This window comes from Ceratotherium simum, chromosome 9, assembly GCF_057802395.1.
Source record: "Ceratotherium simum simum isolate JZ-2026a chromosome 9, ASM5780239v1, whole genome shotgun sequence".
Classification (NCBI taxonomy): domain Eukaryota; kingdom Metazoa; phylum Chordata; class Mammalia; order Perissodactyla; family Rhinocerotidae; genus Ceratotherium; species Ceratotherium simum.
This window is the reverse complement of record NC_141908.1, coordinates 2,366,634-2,387,306: the sequence shown is the minus strand read 5'-3', so window position 1 is coordinate 2,387,306 and position 20,673 is coordinate 2,366,634.

Sequence of the window (20,673 nt, the reverse complement as noted above, 5' to 3'; positions counted from 1 at the left end):
AAGTTACTCACACTCTGTTTCCTTGTCTTCGTAATTGCTGTGCTATCAATATTTATTTCAAATCTACCTTTTAAATGCAGGACCCGGAGACCTGCTCTGGCCTAGGAGGAGCTGTGTGTGTTTGACCCACGCAAGCTCAAGTGTGAGCGGGTGGCTGTGGGGGTCGCTGTGCATCTGGGGATTCTCTACTCAATGTCCACACTGTACACACTGCTGGCTGGAGGACACGTCGTCAAGCGTGCCAACGGGAGCTCACAGAGAGCGCTGTAACTCCAGTCACTACAGCAACTGTTTAGAAATTAGAGAAACAAATATTTTTGAGGGAGGAGCATTTTATCAATGGTAATATTTAGAATTGCCCGTTTCTGGATGTTCCATCCTCTCTGGACAGTGCGCCCCTCGTTGTCTTCCCTCGGGGCAGGTTGCTCCCACAGCCTACCTTAGGACCCACCTGCAGGGTTGGACCCTTCTCACCGTCGCCCCTGCTGCCGCGGTGGCCCCAGCCATGATCTCTGTCATAGACTGTCTATCGGGACTCCTGTCATTGTTACTGTTATGGCTGAACTGTGCCACCCCCTGGAAAAACTCATATGCTGAAGTCCTAACCCCCAGCACCTCAGAATGTGACTGTATTAGGAGATAGGGCCTTTAAAGGGGCAATAAAGGTAAAATGAGGTCATTGGGGTGGCCCTAATCCGATATGATGGTGTCCTCACAAGCAGAGGAGTTGACACACAGGCACAGAGGGAAGACCGTGTGAAGACACTGGGAAAAGACAGTCATCTACGAGCCAAGGAGAGGGGCCTCAGAAGAAACAACCCTGATGCTGCCTTGACCTTGGACTTCTGGCCTCCAGAACTGTAAGAAAATAAATGTCTCTTGTCAAGGCTCCCAGCCTGTATGGCCACCCGAGCTGACCAATACTGTCACTCAGGCTTCACTGCTCCTGCCCTGGCCGCCCTCAGCCTTTCTTCGTCACAGCAGCCAGTGATGCTCCAGGTCAGACCCCTCCCTGTCCCCACTGTCCTCGCGGCGGGAGCCACAGGTGTTGCTAGAAGGCCTTCTGACCTCATCCCTCCCCTCCCCTGCTCGTCTGTGGGCCCAGGCCTCCTGCTGCTGCTCCTCACCCCCCAGGCCCCCCCACACCTCAGTTGCTCTGTAGGTGCTCTTCTCCCTCAGGCGTCCACACTGCCAGCCCCACCATGTGTCCCCTTATTAAAAAGCTGCCTCCTCAGTGAGGCCTTGCAAAACTGCGCATCACCCACCCCAGCACTTCCCACCTCCCCACTCCTTTGTCCCTCCTGCCAGCGCACGGTCTCACCTGCGAGCAGGCTGCGTCTCAGGGCCTCCCCTGGCGGAGTGAAGGCCTCCTCTCCTGAGTCTCAGCACCTAGGCCAGTGCTTGGCACAGAGTGGGTGACCAGGAACGGTTCACGGAAAGATGGAATGCATGTCGGATCCCCACACCCCAGCTACCAGAGCAGGGAGGAGCCTAACGCACCAGCTACTCCGTCCCCGGGGCCTGGGCTTGCAGCTGGCACATCTGATTCTGAATTCAGATGTGCCAATTCTCTTAGATTTCACCACACTCTCTGAGCAGACTTACAGACACAAGTAAGACGGCAGAATTAGTCCCCCAAGACTTGGCTCTTCCAACTGGGAAGTGAAATGGCATTGCAGAGGAGAGGCGGATGTAAGAAACTTGAGGGGCTTCAACAGGGATGCAGGGTTAGAGGAAGTTTCTAGAAGTTAACTCACTCACAAAGCCATCTTCTTCTTGACAGCAGGTTTGGGGTGGGAGTGCCTACATCTCTGCATGTCTCCTCTGGGGGGCACAGCCCAGGGAGGAGCCCCGCCCTTTATGGACCCACGGTTGGTGCTCCTCCCTAGCCTGGGGCAGGGACGAGATTCCGTCAGGAGCCTCGTCCTCGTCCCACGTCCCACAGTCTGGGCTTTTTCTGTGAGTAGTTGTGGAACCTTGCCCTGCTGATGGGGACCCCACCCCCCGGGAGGGGCCTGGACTTTCCAGCCTGGGCCAGGCTGAGTCGCCAATGGTCTGGAAAGGCTCCTTGGAGAGGGCGCACACTTTCAAAGCTGTCATTTCAGGCTTCCCGGGAAGGGAAGGGCTTTGAAGTGAACACAGCGATCCTCCCGTGGGCGGGACAGGCAAGTTCTTTCCTTCTGCGCCTCAGTTTGCTCGGCTGTAGCCTGATGAGGACCACACGCGCCTGGCAGGTGCCTGTCATGGTCAAGGACAGCGCAGGGAAGTAGCTGTCCTATGGTCTGAATTCGGGTAGTGCTGGCAACTAGCACCCTCCGTGACAGCAAGGAGGAGCCGGCAAGCCGAGGGTCTCCAGTCCTGGAGTCCAGGCTGGAGACTGAACACAGGGACAGAGGCGTTGGGCTCCGGGCCCTGTTGCCTCCTCCTTCCTGCCCAGCAGCTGTGCTTGAGGCCCACAAGGCTGGCGACAGCGCTGTGGCTCTGAGGTTCCCAAGGCGAGGGGACTGCTGGCTGAGCACGTGGGCCGTTAGACATGCCCTGAGGGCTTGAGAGCAGCCATCCTGAGGCAGCCCAATGGAGGGAGGGGGCGGGGCCTTCCTGTCCCCGGGTCCCCTCCCCTCTTGAGGATGGGTCACTCTCCTCTGGGAGCAGGGGGTCTTCATTTCACCTGCAGTCCATCTATTCCAGGCCAAGTGTCCATCGTTGAAGCATGTTTCATGCAAACTGCCAAGTGTGTGAGGTTCATGTAAAGAAGCCATGCCTGGCTTCTTTACAATGTTGTCAGGTCTCCTTTCATTAACTGCAGAGCCACTACTGAGGGAAGGGAGAAGGGTGGGCATTCCTTTTTTGGGGGCAAAGTCCATTAGAAATGAAGAGAGTCTCTCTTGCTGGTGATGGAGTGCTCATAGGGATGGGAAGTCTCAAAGGGGACCCCAATCAGTTCTGCACCCGTTTTGACTGATCCTTGACTGTCAGAACAGCCTATTCAGGCCTCAGGAACCCTGAGGATGTCTGGTCCAGGCCACAATGATGTGGTGGAGCCCTCTGGTGCCAGGACCCCAGAGGACCATTAGGGTGACAAGCATCTCGATTTGCCTGTCCCAGGTCCAGCATGAAGTCCTGGTCCCCCTAGCACAGTCTGGCCCCTGCACCCCTGCATGCTGATCCACCCCCGCCCCCACTGCTGCCATACATGACACCCATGTGCATGCCCTCTGTCCCTCTCACACCTTTGCTCTTCCTGACCGGGAATGAGATCAGGGGCCGGGGCTCCAAGGGACGGTGCCAATTAGGCCCGTGGTGAGGCCATCTGTGCCCCCGGACCTGGAGTGCTGCCTGGGGATGGGGAGCTGGCACCCCAGGATTAAATGGCTGCTGCATAGACCAGAAGGCAGTGGTGCGGCCTCCAGGGAGACAAGCCACTCCTGCTGAGGTCTTTGGAATGGAAAGCTCTTCCAGATTCCTGGGACAAAAGCTGTCATGTAATTAACTCCTGGGCTAAGGAATTACTAGTCCACTTTTTTCTTTATGTGCTGGGGGCTGGGAAACATTGGAGCATACAATGCTGTCCTCATCCTCAGGGGGTCAGATCTGTGGGAAGGACACACACTTAGCCCAACAAGGACGAGAAGAGGGCTAAAGCTCCCTAGGGATAAAGGAGGTGCCGTGTGTGTGTGTGTGTGTGTGTGTGTGTGTGTGTGTGTTTGCCTGTATGAGGCATCCAGCCCAGACTAGGGGGCCGGAGAGGTGACAGGTAATGGCTCCTGGGAGAGCATGAGACTCAGGCAGGGAGCTACAGGGTGGGCTTGACTGAGCCAGGCTCTGGGAGGGCCCTGAGTGACATCAAGAAGCCACATAAAACCCAAGAAGCTTGTAGTCCCTCGTGGAATAGACATGGAGATCTCTCTCACTCACTTGTTCATTCACACACTCTCACTCCCTCCGTCTCTCACACACTCACTCGCACACACTCACTTTCTCACTCACTCTCTCTCACTGTGTGGTGTCTTGAGGCAGGCACCCAAATGTTTTCCACCTCCTTGGATGTCACAGTGAGGTGAGGGATGTTAAGAGCAGGGAAATTCTGTGGCTAGGGAAACAAGGGTACAGCCTTCATTTACTAACAGTGAAGAGACTGTACACTGGGTACAAAATCTTGCTATTTGCTTGGATGTGCTAGAAACAGAACCCTCTTTTTTTACAAAAATATTTCAATATGTATTCTGAAAACTTCTAGGTGGAAATTTCTAAAAAATCTTATTCAATAAAAATTTGTTTATAAAAGTTATGAATATGTGCACTTTAAAGAGTCTCACAGTGCAACAGGTTTTGTTATGCAAAACAGCATCCCCTTGCCTCACCCCACAGTGTCCTGCTCGGCAGAGGAAACCAGTCTGTCAGCAGTTCCTTGATGTTATGTTCACAACCCTAAATAAAATGCTTACATTGCTAACTTTAGATTTTCCAGTTTGGGCCATTATCCTTTTACTTCCTACCATGGATGGTGGGGAATTATTTTTTGTTCACACCCATTCTGGGCAGCACTACACATGGAACACTTTCCATCCCCCATTATCAACAACTTGTTACATCCTAATTTTGCATGGAGCGAGAATACAAAAGTTCCCACACTTCTAGGAAAAGACGGATTGTTCTGTAGCCATGGTGACAGGTAACAGCAGAACCAGTTTTAAACCTTTTCAATGGATACCAGCTGACCTCAGGAATATGCTTTGCAGCCAACCAATCAGTGTCTGCCCCCAGCTGTTACTCAGTCAATCAGAGATGGACACGCTTGAATAAGCAGCCCCCGAGTGCCAGCAATCAACCATATTCTCCCTCATCCAGTCACCTTCAAGGGATGACGGATGACGCCACCCCCTGTATGAAGCCGGCCCATCCCTGCACTGTCTGCTCCCCTCTGAGAGGCTGCCTGAGCAGCAAAGCTCTTGCTTGCTCAAGGGAGCAATAAGTTCAGCTTTGTGTTTTATTTTACAGTTGGAGGATGGCCTCATCATTCATGGCAAGGCTAACATTCAGTGTTTACAGTGTGACTATGTTAAGGCTTTTCATAGGCGAGTCCTTTCTTATCTTTTTTGTTTTACTTGTAGTTAATGATTGCTCTATATTTTTCATTTGCTTAATTTTCTTTCCCTTTCTTGCATAACTTTTTTGTTTTACCTGAGGTTAATAATCGTTCTGTATTTTACATTTGTTCGACTGTTTTTTGTGCTTGTCCCTATTTTATCCCCAAACTCCTCTCTATCGCCTGTGCCCCTTCCCTGTTGGTGTAAATTTCCTCTGTGTTCCAATATATTAGCTGTTCTATCAATTTCATTTTCCTGCAAGTGTCCCTGGAAGCCCCTGACCTCCCAGCTTCTTTGGCACTTGTGGCCCTGTGGCTCAGCCATCTTGGAGTCTCCCTTCATTGCCGGCCTGAAGACCCCCTTCAGCTGTCTATCCCATTGGACCCCTGTTTCCTGCAGCCCTGGCAGGGTGACACCCTCCTTTTGGAGAAGCCCATCCTCTGAGAGCTTCCCAAGGAAGGTGCAGGAGAGGACAGTCTGTGCACTTGCTTGTCTGGAAATGTCTTCTCCTCTTGCTCCTGATAGTTTGGCTGGTATAGAATTCTCTGATCAAGATCATTTTCCTTTCGAATTCTGAAGGTATTGATGGGGTTCAGGGCAGGCTGCCCCAAGATATGCCACTCTGGTGTGGGATTATTTCCAGCTGAAGACAATAAAGGCTCAGAAGACTCTGAAAGAAACTTTGACCTCCCCCCTCCACTAACTGCCTAGAAGAATTTAAGATAGAAGTCCTGTCTCCAGGATAGGCCATGGGCATAGATAACTCTGGGTATTGATAGACTGGGAGGGTCCTTGCTAAGCCCATTCATATCAGAGTTCTGTTTACCAAACATTTAAATCTCTATTTGTAAGGGTGTCTCCCTCTCTGTACTGGGAGGAGAGGGGGAGATGACCTCAACTCTAAAAACTTATCAATGTGGAAGGCGAGGCCTTAAATCTGCATAATAACCTTACTCTTGTTTACTGTGCTTTTCTGATAATCTCCTGTAGCTGACTCCCCACCCCCAACATCCTCCTTTGTCTTTACCTGAATCTATTTAAGAAAAGAACCTGAGCCATTTTATCGAGTTACCCAGTTTCCTGGGTCTTTCCCCTGTATACATGTTATAAAGCTTTGCTTGATTTTCTCCTGCTATTCAGTCTCATGTCAATTTAATTTGTAGCCCAGCCAGAAAGGACCCAGAGTGGTTAGAGGGTAGTCTTCTTCTCCTTCAGTATTGCTCTGTTTTCTTCTTGTTTTCAGAATTACTAACAAGACTTTTCCAGCATCCTGACCCTTGGACGGTTGTATCTAACCCATGTTCACCCATTGTATCTTTATCCTTTCTGAAAATTGCAGGATCTTCTGCTTGTCCCTAATATTCTGAAGTTTGAGATGATGATGGCAAGCTCATCCAGCCCAAGTGTTCTCAGTTCTTGCAGGTTGTTTTGTTGCAAGGTTAAGCTCATTCACCAACATCTCTTCTTCCTTTACATGACCCCCCCCCCCCCATTCTGAGGATCTTGGGTGGGACTCTGGAGCTGGTGGGAGAGAGCATTGTAGCAGGCCTCTCTGCTGAGTGTGTCTGCCCCAGGCTGGGTCCTGGTGATTGCTATCTGTCCCCACTGGCCCATCTGATGGGACATCTGGGTCCTGCCTTGGTCTGTAGTCACCTGACACCCAACACTTATTCTGTGTCTCCCTGTGCGGCCTCTGAGGCCTTGAGGGCTCACTGGCCCCCTTAGCCATGCTGGTACTCCTGTCACAGACACAAGCACTGGGGGGCCTGATTCAGGCCTGTGTGCCCCTCCTGGGTTTCCCACAGGAAGCGGGACACATGTTCTCACAGCTCTGGGGGTACCTTGAGTTTTCTGGGGGTTCTATCACCCCGCTTTGTGAGCTGACCTGGGGTGGGGGGCTGAGGGGCAGGGGAGCTTCAGAGCGCCCACTCTGCGGCTTTCTTCTCTGACCCTCTCCTCCCTGGCCTGGGGGCCCCCAGCTGCTCTCTGTGGGGGGATATCACTCATGCAGGGACCCATCTCTTGTTGGTCAGACTCCATTTGTCCTGGAGTGGAGTCTCTGTCTGGCGCTCGGGCGTCTCTGTGACACCGCAGGAGGCTGCCACGTGGTCTCTCTGCTTCTGCTTCTGCTGGGATGGTCTCATCTCCCGGAGCAGGCCGGGGCATTTTCCTTTTTAAACTTGCAGCTCCTGCACCCTCCCCTGCTCACCATCTGCCCAGGACTTCCCTCCCCTGTCCTGTGTCCACTGGCTCTCTCCCCTCCCTGATCTCGCCCGTGTTCCCTTCCTCCAGTTCACTGGCTCCTTGGCTGCTGCTTAAAGCTGCCTGTCTGGCGTCAGGGCCTTGGCACTGCTTTCCTCACCTGGGTGGTGCCTGGACATTCTTCTCCCAGCTCTTCTTCCCCACATCATTCAGGTCCCCGCCTGAGTCTTCACCAGAGTGGCATCCTTCTTGACTCCCTAAGAGTTTCTCTTCCCCTTACTGAGCACTATGGAAGGAAGCACATGATCCTGGGAGAGTGTGACCATCTGTGTTTTGCTTCACGAGTGGTTTCACACCACCTGAACATGGGCTCTGAGGGCAGAGACTCTCCTGACCCGTTGTGCCGTCTCCAGCCTTGACCGCGCTGCCTGGAGCAGGCACACAGTGAACTGTTCGGATGAATATGAATGGGCTTGACCTAGTGAGCTCTGGAGAGAGCGCTGACTCACACCACCATCTTCTCTCTTCTGCCGTGAAGCCCCCGCCCCGGGAGGAGGGCCCGCCCTGAGCCCTCCAGGCCACATGCTCAACCCGGGAACACACTGGTCAGCACAACGTCCCTTCCCCGAGCAGCACGACCTCAGCCCTCGTGATGTCGCTCTAGCCGGGAGCTTCCCTGTCTGCCTGTCTCCTCTAACCCTCTGAACCAGGAGGGTTCCCGGGCCCACCCCCTCCCGCCCCAGCAGGGCTCGGCCTCTCTGCTACCCCGTTCACCTGTGTTCTGCTGTGGAGAGCAGGTCATTAGCAAAGTGCCAAGCAGCCCTCCACGCCGGCCGCGCCCGTGCCCAGCCCTGCGAGCCTTCCCCTCCTGGCTCCCAGCCTGGCCCTGCCTGCTCCTTGGTTCTCCTCTGGTTTTGTGAAGCGTCTGGAGAATGTGGCAGGTGTCTGAGAGCTCTATCTGCCCTGTCCCCAGTGTGGGAGACCAGGGGAATACTGGGAATTAACCCTCCCCAAGCAGCCCTCCACTAACGAGTCTCAGGACTTGTGTGGAAATGCTCTGGCTCCCACACTCCGGGGTGGGGTGATTCTGTGGCTTGTGTTTCACCCCGTTTCCCAGTGGGATTAAGCTGGGGGTGTGCTGGTAAATGTTTATCAACTACTTCTCTGGGGGAAAGTGAGCCTGATTTGTAGTGTTTGCTGATTTCCGTGGTGTGAAGACTCCCAGCACAGATAATTTCAGCTACCACAGGACACCACTGATGGCAGAGCTGGGAGGATGCACACCGTGAACAGTGTGAGCCCGAGAGCAGGCGAATCCTGAGGGTCACCTGGGGCCGAGTTCTTGTCAGCGCATCTTCCTGCCTTCCCTGTCCTGTCTCGCTCCACCTCCCTCCGCTGCTATTCCCACATCTCCCAAATAAAGGACTGCCACTTGAATCCTTGTCTCAGGGCCTGCTTCTGGGGGAACCCCATCTATACAGTGAAGGTTAGCTCTAGAAGGGACCATGGAGATCATCCATTTTCAGATGAGGGAACAGAGGCCCAGGGAGGGGAATTGGCTCCCCAGCTCCCACAACTGTGTAGCAGTAGATCCAGCTTCAGAATTCCCATCAACTGACCCAGGGGTCATCCTTGATCATGCCACCCCTACAATTCTGTCTGAACACTCCTCAGCTGTGTGGAGTTTGGGGTCACATGCATGGCTGGAGGCTCAGGAGTGCACTGCTCTCGCCTGTCCACGGGTCTGGAGACAGGCCCTCTGCGGGTGAGGTGGTGAGGAGCCTCTCCCGGGTCCCAGCAGGACAGTGAAAGGGGAAGATTGTGGGCTCGGGGTGAGGCAGCTGGGGTCCAGAATTCTCACTGTGCCTTTCTGGGGTGAGCCAGGCTATGGCACTTTTACGTCGGCAGCCTCTCCAGCTATAAGGCAGTGATGGTGATTGTGACCTTGAGAACCCTCCGGAGACCTCTGCTTAGGGCCTACCACATGGTGAGCCGTCAGTGAGTGGTGGTGGTGAGGATGGCGACGAGGACGCTGGACGGCAGCACTCTGTTTATAGCCCTCCCTCTGTGAACCTCGGGCTGCTCCTCCGCAAGAGGGGAAGCATGCTGGCTGGAGGCGTGCGTGAGGCGACCCGTGTGAGTGGATGAGCAAAGGGATGGAGGTGGGGCCTCCACTGGTGGAAGCCCCGAGGGTCACCACGAGGCTGCCATGTCCTGCATGTCCCAGTGGCCAGAGCTGTCCTGGGCCCATCATGATTGTCTCATCACGTCCACAGTCCTGAGCATTCTGCCACACAGCTCCTCTCAGAGGAGGTGGGCTCAAGCCCAAATCCCCTCGACCACAGAACTGTGGTAGCTGCAGATAGAGGGTGGGGCCGTGAGCTGATTACTCCTGCACAGAATTGCGAGAGAGGGGTCAGGGGACGAGGGGTGGAGGATTAGATTGGATTTCTCTACTGCATGTTTGCAGATAATACAATTATATCTTTAGAAAGCATTTTTGTCCAATTCCCCATGGCTAATTCTCCTTGGTTCTTCTATTTCCTGGTGAAATGGTATGTAATGATTGGTTAATTAGAACTTTTAAACTTTGATCAAGGATAATTATCCAATGTTTGCCATTGGAATTAGTAGGGATATTTTTAATCAAATGGAGTGACAGCTTTGAGATCAGGCCATTCTGCACAGGAGGCAAGCTCTCCTGGAAGCCCCGCGCTGAGGACTCCGTGTGCCCGCCTGCTCTGCAGTCCCCATGTGTCAAGAGGAAGCAGCCCAGGGTGGGCAGCAGGTGGGTCTGGGCTCTCACCCTGCCCTGCCTCTCACCCTCACCAGCAGTGTGCCTTAGAGGCCACTGGGCCTCTCTGAGCCTGTCCCCTTTCCTGTTGGATGGGCTGTGATGTCCCCCTGGGGTGGTCATGAGGATTCGGGAAATCACAGGGCGAAGCTCCAGGCTCACTGTCAGCACAGGGTGGGCACGTGGTGTGATTCATCAGTTCCCTTCTCCTCTCGTCAAACCACCCCCCGTTTTTACTGAGCACCTGCTGTGTGCACATCTTTCTGCAGGCCTGGCCCTTGCCCTCTCAGGACTTGGATTCCTCCTGCCTGCACGGAAAGGAGTGCAGGGTGATGCCAACAGTAACTCACTTCGGGAGTGATTTCTACCTGCCAGCCACTCTTGTAAGTGTCTATATGAACTACTTCATTTGAGCTTCCCAATAATCTTCTCATTTCATAGGCGAGGAAGTTAGGCACAAGGAGATTGAGTAACTCACCCAAGGCCCCAAGGGCAGAGTGGCAGAGTCAGGATTTGAACCCAGGGCCCACTCCCTTAAGTACCTCTCTGCAGCCTCCTGGCACCAAAGCGATTGGTCCAGGCACGTGTGCTGCTTCCATCCAGAAAGGGTGTGGGGCTGCGGCCACCTGGGAAGCCCTCCTAAGAATGGCCGGATAGGTGGATGGGCTGTGGGGAGTGACTTTAGAGGGAGCTGAGTCAGGAGCTAAGGTGACAAAGCCGTAAGGCAGAGGGTGGGGTGAGGGGGGAGGAGAGAGCCGTAACCTCCCAAAGCTGTCTGCAGCAGGAAGCCTTCCTCCAACCCAGACGCCCTTTCTTCTGAATTCAGTGATATTTTCCCGCATCATTCATTCACTCAGTAAACATTCCTGAGCCTTGTTCTGATACAGGGCTGACAGGATTAGATTCTGGTGAGGGCTCTTACTGTCTTGTGGAGCAGACAGACCTAAGCAGACGGACACAGATGTATTGGGAACTATGACACGGGGTGAGCAGTTGTAGGGCCAGAGTCTGAGGAAGGGCATCCAGCCCAGATATGGAGAGAGGCAGGGGAGCCTCCTGCAGGAAGCAATGCCTGGTATGAGCCATAAGGGATGGCGAGATGGTTACTGGAGAAGGGGATGTGGGCTCAGAATTTGAGGTAGGGTTGAGGATGGGGTGGTGTCGCGGCACGAGATGAGGAGCAGCCCGAGACGTGAGCAGATGCTCTGGGTGAGGCAGGAGGGGTAGAGGAAACGTCTGGGGGTCCCAACACAGTATTGAAGGAGAAGGACAAAGTTGGAAGACTGACTCTATCTAATTTCAAGATGTACTGTAAAGCAATAGTAATCAGGACCAAATACGTCAGTGGAACAGAGTAGACCCACACAAATAGTATCAACTGATCTTTGACAAAGGAGCAAAGGCAATACAGCAGAGAAAAGCCAGTCTTTTCAACAAACGGTGCTGAAACAACTGGACATCCACATGAAAAAAAAGGAATCTAGACACAGACCTTATATCCTTTACAAAAATGAACTCAAAATGGGTCACAGACCTAAATATAAATATAAAATGGATCACAAACCCTAGATGACCTTGGGTTTGACAATAACTTTTTAGAGGCAACACCAAGGGCGTGATTCATGAAAGAAAGAATGGATAAGCTGGACTTCATTAAAATTAAAAATTTTTGCTCTGCAAAAAACACTGTCAAGAGAATGAAAAGATAAGCTACAGACTGGGAAAAAATATTTGCAGAAGACATATCTGATAAAAGAGTGTTATCCAAAATATACAAGGAACACTTAAAACTTAACAATGAGAAAACAAACAACCAGATTAAAAAATGGGCCAAAGACCTTAACAGACACCACCCCAAAGAAGATATACGGATGGCAAATAAGCATATGAAAATGTGCTACATCATCTGTCACCAGGGAAATGCAAATTAAAACAACAATGGGAAATTGCTACACACCTATCAGAATGGTGGAAATGGGGAACGCTGACAGCACCCAGTACTGGCGGGTGTGGAGCAACAGACACTCTCCCCGGCTGCGGGGGCGCGTGCAAAGTGGCAACAGCACTTTGGAAGGTGATTTCTTCCAAAACTAGACATGCTCTTATCACACAATACAGCAACCACACTCATTGATATTTACCCAAAGGAGCTGAAAACTTATGTCCATACAAAAACCTGCACATGAATGTTTATAGCAACTTTATTTCTAATTGCCAAAACTTGGACACAACCAAGATGTCCTTCAATAGGTGACTGGATAAATAAACCATGGTAATCCAGACAATGAAACATTATTCCTCGCTAAAAGGAAATGAACTTCAAGCCATGAAGAGACGTGGAGGAGACTTAACTGCATATTACTGGGTGAAAGAAGTCAATCTGACAAGGCTAGATACTGTATGATTCCAACTATATGACATTCTGGAAAAGGCAAAACCGTGGAGACAGTAAAAAGATCAGTGGTTTCCAGGGGTTAAGGGGAGGGAGGGAAGGATGAATAGGCAGAGCACAGAGGATTTTTAGGGCAGTGAAACTATTCTGCATGGTACTACAATGGTGGATACATGTCATTATAAATTTGCCCAAATCCAAAGAATGTACAGCACCAAGAGTGAGCCCTAATGTAAACTATGGACTTTGAGTGATTATGATGTGTCATTGTAGGTTCATCAGTTGTAACAAAAGTACCACTTTTGTGGGAGATGTTGATAATGGAGAGGCTATGAATGTGTAGGGGAAGGGGGCAAATGGGAAATCTCTACCTTCTGCACAAATTGCTATGAACCAAATACTGCTCTAAAAATATAAAGTCTATTAAAAAAAAATGGCTGGGGATCTTGCAGGGCCTGGTCATGGAGGAACTTGAGCACAAAGCAGAGAACCTGGAAATTTAACTCAGGAGCTCGGGGGATCCATGGCAGAGTCTACAGCAGCGAAGGCATAATTGAATTTGCTCTTTGGGCAGATGCCTATGCTCATCAGCAGGGAACACTGCAGGGCCCTGTTTGGCTGGGGTTGGGATTCCTGTGTTCATGTGTGGGGAAGCTTCTGCCCTCCCATCCCTACCCAGCCCTGCTAAGCCAGCTGGACCCTCTGAGGTATCACTGGGTGATCCTCCCAAAGGACTTCAGCTCAGACCCACTCCTCTCTCTAAATTAATCTTTTCCCCCAACCACACAATTTGGTTTTGGAAAGTCTTGTAGAAAAATTTTCCTTCATTAATTATGGGCTCATAGGTTACTTAGAACTGCAAGGACAGAGGAGAACACTTCTTGAGCTCAGCATCTTCTCCTTTCCCTAAAATTTTTCCTAGATTTAGGAGCCCATTTAACAGAAGGAATAGTATAATGAATTCCTATTATCCATCACCTTGTCATCTGAAAAAATTTAAAACTGGACAAAATATATGAAACGATGGTTTTCAAACATTGGACTGTGATCCCTGAGAGAGAGTAAACAAGTGAGATGAGCCCTATGATTATCCCACTTACTGCCTGTAGAGAGTTTCCAGCCACTGTGCAGGGAAGTCTTTCCAAGTTGAAGAGACAGAGCTAGGAGTCTGTAAGGCCAAGGCAACTAGTGTTATCAGGGCAGGATACTGGAGAGGGGAGAGATCCAGAGAGCTATGGAGGGTCCTCTTAAGTCTTTAGCTGAGTGCTGATCAGCATATGTGTGTTAGGAAACAACCCAAGTCCAAGGAAAAAACCACTTGAAAGAACAGAGGGAACAACCCCCAGAGCTCACAGAGGCCTGGGAAAAGTTTGTGTTCCCACCAGCCAGTGGAAAACCTTGTAATTCATGGGGAACTGGATAGAGTACCTATGAATGTATCTCCTCAGAAGTTAAACAAAAGTAGCCCCAGAATAATGGCTGTTCTAGTCCTGCTTAACAAATCCTAAACGTAAGACTTGAAGAGATCAAATTTTCCAAGTAACTAAGCTGTAACTCAGAATAAAGTTCAATATTTAAATATTTAAAAATAAAAATATCCAATACACAACAAAGTAAAGCTCACAATGTCTATCATCTAGTCAACAATTATTAAGTATTCAACAAAGCAGGAAAATATGACACATATGGAGAGAAAAATCAGCTAATGAAAGCAGACCCACAAATGGCGCAGGTAATAGAATTAGTAACAAGATCATAAAAACAGTTATAACTTTATTCCATAAGTTTTGGTAGGTGGAGGAAAGATTGAGCATGTTAAGCAGAGGCATAGAATATATAAAAAACACAAATCAAGATTCTAGAGGTAAAAACTAAAATGTCTGAGATGAAAAATACACTGGATGGGATTAATGACAGATTAATGCTGAAAAGACTAAGGAATTTGTAGAAATAGCAATAGACACTATCCAAAGTGAAACAGAGGGAAAAAGCAGACGGAAAAGATATGAACAGTGAGTTGTAGGAAAACTTCAAGTGGCCTAAAATATGTATAATTGGAGTCCCCAAAAGAGAGGAAAGGGGGAAGGGCAGAAAAAATATTCAAAGGAATAATGGCTGAAAAATTTCCAAAGTAGATAAAAACTTTAAACCCACAAGAAGCTCAATGAGCTCCAAACACAAGAAACATAAAGAAAACTACACCCAAGTAGTAGTTTTACATGACAACAAAAAGCACAATGCATAAGAGAAAAGAATAGATACATTTGACTTCATCTAAATTAGGAACTTTTGATCTTTACAAGACTGTTGAGAGAATGCCAAAGACAAGCCACAAACTGGGAGAACATTATTGCAATGAATATATCTTAAAAAGGACTTGAATTCAGAATATATAAAGAATTATCAAAATTTAATAATAAGAAAACCAACACCCCAGTATTAAAAAATGGGCAAAAAGATTCGATAGTTCCCAAGAGAATATATACTGATGGTAAATAAGCATATGAAAGGATGGTTAATATCATTATTTATTGGGAAAATGCAAATTAAAACCACAATGTGATACCACTATAAATAAAAAGAACAGCCATACCAAACTGCGGTAAGGTTGTGGGGCAACTGTTATTCTCATGTGCTGCTGGTGGAAATATGAAATGCTACAACTATATTAAATAGTATGTCAGTTTTTTAATAAAGTTAAACATTCACCCGCCCTATGACCAACCATTCCACTCCTAGGTATTTGCCCAAGAGAATAGAAAGTATATGTCCATACAAAGACTTAATTATGAATACTCATTGCACCTTTATATGTAATAGCCAAAATCTGAAACACTCACATATTCATCAGCAGATGAATGGATAAGCAAACTGTTGTATTTATACAATCAAATGCGACTCAAAATATAAAAGAATGAATTACTGATATATACAGAAAAATGGGTGAATCTCAAGATAATTATGCTGAGTGAAATAAGCCAGAATGAAAAGAATACTTGCTATATGATTTAATTCATACACAACTGTAGAAAATGTAAACTAATACATAGAGACAGAAAGCAGATCAGTGGTTGCCTAGGGACGGGGTTGGGGGGGCGGGGAGCGAGGGGCAGGAGGAAGCTTTTGGGAACAATGGCTATGCTCACTATTTTGATTGTGGTGATGGTTTCATGGGTGTGTACTTATGTTAAACTTGTCACCAGTCTTCCCCAAGCCAGAGGCAGTTATATTATTTTTTTTGAGCTTTTTTGGGCTAATTTTTAGTATTTACACTTTTCTATCTTCCTCATTAATGTGCACATACTATTAAATACTGATCAATTTGGGCTTTATTTATTGGCTTCCTCTTAGGGTAGGTGATGATTTCAGCTCTTTTACCCTCTGTTCTCTCTCAGCCACACCCTCCACCATTTTCCCAGTATAGTTATTGCCATGTTTTCTCAAGGAATTTTTTGTATTTAATATGCTGATGCAAATACTATTCAAAGAAGAGCCAGATAGTATACTATGATTATATTTTCTTTCTTCTTTCACTGAAATTAGTAATTGCCTTATCTTTATTTTTCATTTGCTTGGTTTTCTTTGTACTTATATTTTCCATACCTTTCCATGGTTTTTCCATGACATTTTCCACAACATCAGTTACATCAGGGTGTCTGTGTGTTCTAATTTTCAACTTGGAGGATTATAGTCTCCTTCTCTTGGGGCAGGTTACTCTCTAGGCATGCTGCATAGCTGCTTCTGGGGAATTTCCTTTAGTCTCATCCCTGGACTTTTCCTAAGATGGAGCCCCTTCATCCTGCACCCCAGATCCCTCTTTCTTGATTGATTCCCTTGGCTGGGCATCTCCTTTAGCAGTTTCATCAGGTTCAAAAGAGGCAGAGTGTCAGAGGGCGTGGTGATGGCAGCCCCCACTGCTTCTGCCTCTTGACAGCCCTGCCCCAGTTTGGACTGGTTGCCCACGTCAGTCTTCCTTCACCATCGCCCTGGAGATTCCTTTCACTTTCCTCCCGTGTGCAGTCTGCTCTTTCCTGGATCCCATGTCTTCCTGTCTCCTGACCTACTCCCTTGTATGGTGCGTAGCCTCCAGGATCTTCTGAGAAAGGAAGCGTGGGGTAAACATTGTGAGATGTTACTTATCTGGAATTATCTTCATTCTACTTTCAAGATTAATAGGTGCCTGGGTCACAACTCTGATTGGAAATAATTATTGCTCAAGAAGGTGGGGCTCCCTTGTTTCCAGCGTCTTGTGAGCTTCAGAGAAGGCCAGAGACATTCTAAGTCCTAGTCCATTGTATGTGACCTAGTTTTTCCTTTCTGAACATGTAGGGTCTGCTTCTCTCCCTGGGTTCTAGCCTTTCACAGCAGAGTGACTTGGGGTGGGTCTGCCTCGTCCGTGTTGCTGGGTGCTCCTTGGACCTCTCAATCTGGAAATGCACAGCTTTCCATTCAGGGGTTTTCTTGTTTGTCTGATTTCTTCCATCCTGTTTTCTATGTACTTTTCTTCAGAAATTCTTATTATTTGGATGTGCACATTGCCTTAGGTCAAGTCCCCAAGAAGCAGACCCTGAGATAAGAGTTTGTACTTTAGTGACTTATTAAAGGAGCACTTTGAAGGGAAGTTGGGGGAGGGAGCAGGAAGCAAGAGGGAAGGGGAAGCAGGTGGGAGGAGCAGGGCAAGGCTTCAGGCAGGTCCCCTGGAGGCGAGCCTTGCTAAACCAGCAGGGAACTCTTCAGAACCTTCTGCTCTAAGGCAAGGGAGCTGGCCTTTTTACTCCTGCTCCGTTGACCCAGGGCTGTCCAGGATGTCTAGATCCTTCCAGCACTTCTGGTCCCTGGGGATACAAGTGAAGTGACTGCAGCCACTGAGAGCTACAGCACTCCCTGTGAGGGAGGGAAGCCCTAAAAGTAGGCATCTGGACAGGCCATGGCAGGGGTCACTGCTTGGTTTCCTGGACAGGTCCTCTGGTTTTCTTTTATTTTTCTGCCCTATTTTCTAGCTCTTTGCCTTTTTCTTTCCTTTCTGGGAGATGTCCTCAACTTTTTATTATATTACTTCACTTAACATTTAAATTTTTACTATCACATTTTTAATTTTCAAGAGCTTGCTTTTGTTTTCCGAATATTCTTCTATTATAGCATCTTTCCACATTTCCTGGATACAGTGCCTTCTCTCATCTCTCACAGGCTATTAATGACAGTCTCACGGGATTTCTCTTCATGCGGGGTGTCCTCCAAGTCACTCCTTCTCTTTTCTCATGAAGGAGGGTGTCCTTTAGACCTCTGCTGCTCCTCGACCTCAAAGCCAGGGCTGAAATGCCCCTGGGGGCTGTGAGCGGGTATGTGGGGCTTGTGCAGCTATCTGGGTGGGAAGGGGGTGGGCTCTTATAGGAGACCCCTGTGCCTTTATCTTTAGGTCTTTCCTCTGGGACCCCTAGGTCTCCCCAGAGCTTCAAAACTCTTCTCATCTCCTGCCTGGAGGGTAGAAGGTCGGATTGCAGTGTTCTGGGAGCCAAGAAGGGGAGACTGTGCACGCAGCCGGTTGATAGCTTGGTGTCTTCAATAGCCCTCACAGCCTCACTGTGCTGTCCCGGGTCTCGGAGCCTTTGCTTTACTGTCTTCAGAGAGTAACCTCATCTTCCGCTGGGAAGGAGGGGGCACGAGGTGGACAGTGGGAGAAAGGGGCTAGGAATCTAACTGCTCCTCAGACAGCTTCAGCCAGTCCTCCTTATTTTAGCCCTATCGTCCGTCACTCCTAATTCTAGAAGCTCCTGGTGCTGCCAGTTCCTGAGCATTTGAGAATTCTGCAGTGTAAATTGGGTTGATTCTTTGCTTTCCTCACTGCCAGCTTAGGATTTGCCTTATTTTAGTTTACTTTCCACCTTTTAAAATTTTCTTGGTATTGTGTCTTCTCTTGTTCTCATCCTTGTGGATTTATGTCTTTTTAAAGATTTCTTCACTGTGGTTCGTTTTTTTTCTGGAGGTGGGGAGTGGATTTGGGAGGAGGTCCAATTAGGTGTGCACGCTCAGTTATGCATCTTAAGTCAGAAGTCTTTTTGCCTCCTTATCCTCCAGAGGCCACCTAGTCCCGGGAGAGCAAGTGGGGCACGTGCCTTGTGCCTCTGGAGTGGCAGATTCAATGCAGTGAGTCCCGGCTGCAGCCTGGGCCTACCGGGCACATGAAAGAGCGCCGGGGACCTGTGACTGGGTGCCACGGTGCGTGCTGCCTTTCTGAGGGTGTCTGCAGTTGACCTGTGTAGAGATGTCCATCTAGCCAGGGGGAAGGAGGGGGTGAGAGGATGCTCCAACAAGTAGGAACAGTCCAGAGGATCCTGGGGCGGGGGGTTGCTGTGGAAGATCAAGTGGCGATCATGTGCCCTGCACCCGTAGACCACTTACCCACACACATTAGCTGGTACCTCTTGATCAGCACATGCTTGTGCTCAAGATTTCTCACAATAACCTCATTAGGTTGTCACTCTTACTCCTCTTTCAAAATGAAGAAGCTCGGGCCCAGACAGGCGGGCCCACGTGTGTCAAGGATGAGAGAGCTAGGAAGAGGGGAGAGCCACGAGTCCTAACTCCACATTCAGAGTCTTTGAAGCATCTGGGCAACAACTTAGAGGCAGAGGCTGTGGGTGTTCATGATTGGAATTGTAATAAATTGTTTAGTTACCTCTATGATTTTAAACACTTGACCCAACTCTCGTTTGTTCATCCTGTGGTCAGTATTTATTATCTGGCAAAAGAAACTCAGAGAGGGAAATATTTTTGAAAAGAAATAATGATTGCTGGGAGCTGCATGGGTTCGTTAAAAACAAGTCATGGCTTAATGACATTCAGTTTCACTGGACAGATATACTAAGCCACAAGACCTGGTGCTCTTGAATAAAGTGCATTGTGAGTTCTGTAAAATATTTCACAACATTTCTAATTATGTTACTATGGACAAAATGGGAACATGGGCTTGAATGAGGGTGACTGCAATCAGACGGACACAAAGTGGGCTGAGCTCCGTGCCCTCAGCACAGGTGATGAGCCCCGTTTGGGTCAGACGCATTTTCTATATCATGGCTGCAGGCTTTGTTTGTGGCTCTGACAGCTCATTTTAATCAGTGACCTAAATCATGGCAGTCACATACCGTGTGGATGGAAAAAAGGTGGGGAGAGAGCTGCTATGTAGAAAGAGAGGTTCCAAGAAGTACCGGAATGGTGACTTAACCAGGAAGGTGTGTCTCAAAGGCACAAGTGTACGCCTGCTGTGCCTACATGGAAGCCAAACCATGGGGCTTGGACTCAGGGATTATGTGGTGAAATTTAAGCTTTCCCAGAAGGTTCATGGTATTTATAATCAGCCCTGCTACTTAGACTACAGACAGGCTTCTCAGGGTCTCAGGGAGTTAATCCTGAGAGCCCCTGACAGATCCTTCTTCTTTCACACTTACCACCCACTGAGTTTGCCACTAGCCCACTCAAGTATGCCCCCACTGCGGTCTACCCATTTATTGTCATCAACCAATCCACCCACTCACCACCCATCTATCCAACTACCCATCCATCTACCCAACCATCCATTCATGCATCCATCCATTTACCCATCCATTCGTCTACCCGTTATCCATCCATCCATCCATCCATCCCCCTGCCCACCCACCTCTCCATCCACCCATCCTCCTGGAGACAGCATCCAACAAGTGCCTTCTCTATCTCAGCACTGTACCAGGTGCTGAAGAGCTAACAGATGAATCAGATGCAGCTCCTACTTTTAAGAGCTCATAGCCTATTTATAGGCGAGTGGGGAAAACAGAGGACAGGGAGTCAGAGAGGGCATTACAGTGGGAGAAAAGGAATGCTTGTACTTGAGGTTTCAGGACTGAAGTGAGGAGTGGAAAAGGAAAGCCACTGAGGAGCTAAGCAGAAGGTGCCATGGCCAGATTTACATTTTAGGACCTCCTCTTTGGCAGGTCTCGGCAGGATGGACAGGGGAGAGATGAGAGGCTGAACATGGCAGGTTGTTCTAACACTCTCCATGAGAGATGACGTGGCCCAGGGAGTAGAAGGAGAAAGACGAAGGAAGATGGGGCAAGATGCTTTGCTGGTGCCATTTCAGGCTGGGGATGTATGTGTGATGTTTCAGATTGGATGGACATTTTAACACGTGGAAACAGAGACCAGACTGAGGCTCTGGGCAGCCTAGG